The sequence below is a fragment of the Tarenaya hassleriana genome, unplaced genomic scaffold (assembly GCF_000463585.1).
Source record: "Tarenaya hassleriana unplaced genomic scaffold, ASM46358v1 Cleome66, whole genome shotgun sequence".
NCBI lineage: Eukaryota > Viridiplantae > Streptophyta > Magnoliopsida > Brassicales > Cleomaceae > Tarenaya > Tarenaya hassleriana.
Genome location: NW_010969135.1, coordinates 391,867 through 397,261, shown reverse-complemented (window position 1 = coordinate 397,261; position 5,395 = coordinate 391,867). Strand labels below are relative to the sequence as shown.

Sequence of the window (5,395 nt, the reverse complement as noted above, 5' to 3'; positions counted from 1 at the left end):
GTGTTGTTATTACTTGTGTGTTTCTTGTATGCCATTGTTTTATCACCGTTCTCGCTGGGAACGGGATGACCGGGATCAACCCGGGCTACTCACTAAGCAGTTGTGCTTAGCCCTCGTGGTTATATGTTTTTACAGATCACGAGGATTACGCGTAGCGTACCAGACGACGACGATCCGAGAGAGGCAGCATCATGTACGGGATTTGTATTTTGGACGATGGGACTTGTATTTCCGCATTTTGTACGGTTTAATTATGACTATTCGGACATGTGTTGTTTTGCGATACTGATCGCGTTGTATTCCCGCTGCTTACTCTGATTTGATTTAAAATGATTTTTGATTTCGTATTTTCGCTTCCGCAATTTATTATTTTCATGTATATCGTCTATGTGGCACAGCCCGTATACTGTACACGGGTTACGGGTGTCACAAGGCGGAGTCTCAAGTCCTTGTGATGTAGGTTGAACATCTTCAACCTGCTCACTCGGTCCAACATCTGTCTGTAGTTCTCGAATTTCTTCGAGATCAACTCTACTCCCACTAATTCCCTTAGATACGAATTCTCTCTCCAGGAATTTCCCATTTCGAGCAATAAACACTTTATTCTCGACCGGGTTGTAGAAGTAGTACCCTTTAGTTTCCTTAGGGTATCCTACAAACAAACACTTGTCTGATTTGGCGGATAGCTTATCAGAAGCCTGACGTTTCACGTAAACGTCACATCCCCAAATCTTCAAGAAAGACAAACTGGGATGTTTCCCAGTCCATATCTCATATGGTGTCTTCTGAACCGTTTTCGTTGGACTCCTGTTCAGTATGAAAGCAGCAGTCTATAAGGCGTAACCCCAGAAAGACTTTGGAAGATTGGCCTGACTCATCATTGACCGTACCATATCTAATAGGGTGCGGTTCCTCCGTTCAGACACGCCATTCCACTGTGGCGTTCCAGGAGGGGTCAACTGTGAAACAATTCCACAGTCCACCAGATAGTCAGTGAACTCTTGGCTCATATATTCGCCACCGCGATCCGATCGCAATGACTTAATAGTCTTGCCAAGCTGGTTTTGTACTTCGTTTCTGAAAGCCTTGAACATTTCAAGCGTTTCAGATTTATGTCTCATTAGATAGACATAACCAAATCTACTGAAATCATCAGTAAATGTGACGAAATACAAATAACCTCCTCTAGTGGGTAAGCTCATGGGCCCACATACATCGCTATGTATTAGGTCCAAGAGCTCTAACGCCCGTTCTCCTTTTCCGCTAAAAGGAGACTTTGCCATTTTACCCATCAGACAAGATTCACATGCTTCAATCGATTCATAATCGAAAGAATCCAGAAATCCCTCGGAGAGGAGTTTATGTATGCGTTTCTCGTTGATGTGGCCCAAACAACAATGCCAGAGATAGGTCAGGCTTAAGTTGTTCGGTTTAAACCTTTTCGCATTTACGTTATATACGAACATGGAATTGGAAGGTTGATCGTTCAAGACATACAATCCATTCACAAGGTAACCATTACCATAATAGACATCGTCTTTGAACATCATCAGGTTCTTATTCTCAATAACAAACCGAAAACCATCCAAATCCAAACAGGAAATAGAAATGATGTTTCTGCTTATAGCAGACACAAAGTAACAATTACTCAGTTCTATAACCCGTCCAGAAGGTAAAGATAAATCATAAACGCCGACAGCCAATGCAGCAACCTTTGCTCCATTCCCGACGCGTAAATCCACTTCACCTCGAGCCAACGTCCTACTTCTTCTTAGACCCTGCACATTTCCACAAATGTGTGAGGCACATCCGGTATCTAATACCCAGGATGAAGAAGTGAATACGTTAGGTTCGATAACGTAAATACCTGAAGTAGAAGCTTCAGCAAGCTTCTTCTTCTTCAGATCTTCCAAGAAGAGTTTGCAATTCCTTTTCCAATGACCAATTTCATGGCAGAAATGGCACTCTCCTTTCTCGGGTTTAGGCTTGGCGTTGTTGGCAACATTTTCCCCAGTTGCCTTGCCTTTGCCCTTTCCCTTGGAACGTTTCCGCTTTTTCGAACTCTTCGAAATAACGAGCACGTTCTTTTCAACCTTAAGGCTCGTCTCGGCCGTTTTCAGCATTCCATGCAGTTCGGTCAAGGTCTTATCCATGCCATGCATATGATAGCTCATGATGAACTGATCATAGCAGTCTGGAAGAGACTGGAGCACAAGGTCAACAGCCAACTCCCTGTCGATCCTCAAGCCATAACGCTCAAGTTCTTCAAGATGACCCTTCATCTTAAGAACATGAGCGCTAACCGATTGCTCTGCCGTCATACGGCATGCAAGCATGTTCTTCAACGTGTTGTATTTCTCAACACGCGCATGCTCTTGGAACATTGTCTTCAACTGCTCGAGCAGATCAAAGGCGTTGACGCCCTCAAACTGTCGCTGCAGTTCAGGAGACATTGTCCCGAGCATGAGGCAAGAGACCTCCAGGTCGTCGTTGTGATGCTTCAATCAAGCATCACGAACGGCTCTCGCGGCGTTGGCCGGGGGCTCATCAGGAAGAGCCCCTTCCAGGACGTACATCTTCTTCTCGTTCCTGAGAACAATTCTCAAGGTCCGATACCAGTCCAAGAAGTTCGTCCCAGTTAGCTTATCCTTCTCAAGGATAGATCGCAATGATACGGTTGATACACTACCACCTGTCGCCATGTCCTATAGAGATGAACAGAACAACACAATATGCAATATCGATTAGTACAATACTAATTATAGTGAAAACTATTACGGATGACATGATGCAAATATGAGATAACTCCCACTAAGAAAAATAACCCTCTAGTAATTTTCTTAGCAGGCTAAGATCCATATTTCATATAGACTTGAGTCAGCTTTGGCATGACGCTCAAGTCTATGCTATTTAGGTAGACATCCAATGTCAATCACATCCAATGTGACTCTTAGATCGTTTATGGGAAAATAGTATCATTATACTATTGCATATTTCTATTCCCATCTATACCGTTAGGTCCAAGTCCAACTTGATAACCCAACTCAAGCTGAACCATTTTCGAACATATGAGAACCACCATTTCTCCATCTTGTCTCACAAAGATTGTCTGGTATGCTCAGCTTTGGCATGACCCATACCGGGCGATCGAAGCCTTGACAAGTGCTCGAACATGGGCGGTAAAAGCTTGAAATTAAATCGAGGGATTTCAACGTTACCAAGAAATAGCATATTACTTTCGAGAAATGAGAACCAAATTTCTCAATTCTTGACTCACTTAAGTAATCCGGTATGCACAACTTTGGCATGTCCCATACACGAATTACTAAGGTCTTGGCAAGAACTCTACTCGTAATAACCCTTCTCGATTGATCATAATATAACAATTATATTCTGATCCGACTCTGTTACTTTAGCCCGAATAGACCATCTATTCAGCTTAGTAAACAAAATCTCGGAACCTCCCATTCAATCAAGTAACTCCTATACTTGATTAAGTTTTATGTACTTAATTTATGTAGACCCTCTGCATAATTAAGTCATAAGCCATAAACAATCATGATTAACCCAGTCAAGTAACCATTACTTAACCGAATCGAATTCAAAAAACGCGAAAATCCGAAAAACAGGTGGTTGGTCCGGGGCTGACCAACCTTTGGTCCGCCGGACCAAACCAACTCAGAAAATGGACTCAGCTCGGACTGGAAGAAGAGGCGCGTAGTGGTCCGTTGAGTTGGTCCGGGGCTGACCCAGTTGGTCAGCTCCGGACCAGGGCCACTCCGCCACCTTCTTCTTCTCCTCAGTCGGACCAGACTTGGTCTGTTCAGTCCGTTACGTCCTGGTCTGGGGCTGACCAACACTTGGTCAGCCGGACCAGACGTTACGGAGCAGATCTCGGACCGAAAATTTCTCGTCGGACCAAACTTTCACGTCCGGTCCGCCGGACCAACAGCTTGGTCCGCCGGACCAGGACAGTTTGGTCTGTCTCCTTCTCTTCTTGGTCCGCCTGGATTGCTGACCAAAACCGAAGTCTGGTCCGCCGGACCAACTCTTGGTCCACCGGACCAGGGCTTCGTTTTCTCTTCTGGTCCGCCTCTCCCTCTGGTCCGCCGAACCTATTGTCGAAAAACAACGTCCAGTCCGCCGGACCGGGACACGTTTTTCACTTTTGGTCCGTTTCTCCTTCTCTGGTCCGTCGAACTGGGTTGTCCAATTCCGAACTCGCGGTCAGCGGCTGACCAACATTTGGTCCGCCGGACCGCGTAGTTCTGGGCAAAAACAGATTAAGATTTTCATCTTGATCTGTTCTCTTGCTATGTTCTAATCCGTTTTTCGTTCCGTTTTCTTGAGTTAATTCATGATTCAAGCCTCCACATATCTAAGTTTTGTTACATCAGTTAATCTTTCATAGATTCAATTATATAACAAATTTATCTTAGATCAAAACCAAGGAAAAATCAAGTTTGAACAAAATTTCAAACTTGCTCAAGAGTGACCGTTCTTCATCGAAACGAAGAACCGAGCTCTGATACCACTGCTGGGTCGCACGGGAACCTCGAGCACCGGTTCACAACCGGTCTCGGGTCTGGTCCGCGGGCTTACGCAGCGGAATTAGCGTTCAAAATTTCTTGAACCGCCCACGGACCAATCTTTCGGTGAAGAACCTCTTAGAGAGAAAACTAACCTTTGATTCACAATCTGAAAGGTTGGTTGATGATCACAGCCAAGGTGTTGAATGGGCCAACACCCTCTTGAGTAGTCCACACCCTTGGGATGGTTTCCAACACTTGGAAACTTGCTTGCTAGAGCTTGAAGAGAACAATTCTCTTGTGTATGATCTCAAGAACACCTTCTTGAGCTTGGGAGAGTTTTAGAGCAATCTTAGCTCTTCTGGAGGTCAAGAGACCGGTTAATAATGATCCAAATCATTCCCCCCCCGTTCCCACCAAGAAAAGCCGAGATTTTCGCAATTTGGTGTTTTCAGACGTCCGGTCCGCCGGACCAGGAGTTGGTCCGCCGAACCAGACGAGTAAAAACACGCGGAACAGTTCGGTCATGGTCTTGGTCCGGAGCTGACCAACTCTTGGTCAGCCGGACCAAGACCATTTTCTGCCGACAGTCCGAAAACGATCGCGATCCGACGGACCAGGATTCGGTCCGCCGGACCAACCTTCTGGTCAGGGGCTGACCAACTCTTGGTCAGCTCCTGACCAGGGAGTTTTCTCGGTCTGTTAAGTCCGCTGGTCCCACATGTGTCTGGTCCGGCTGACCAACTCTTGGTCAGCTCCGGACCAGACCTCAATGACGGAGAAAAATCCGATTTTTCTCGTCCTTTCGATCTCGTTCATACACTTCTATCCCATATGTGTGTGACCCTTTAGGCTCCTCCGAATAT

General features: G+C 45.5%; 1 pseudogene; it reads left to right on the top strand.

The window, feature by feature from the left end:
- The first annotated feature begins 2,291 nt into the window (after window positions 1-2,291).
- The window catches only part of LOC104800305, a 7,661-nt pseudogene continuing 4,557 nt past the window's right edge, over window positions 2,292-5,395 (top strand).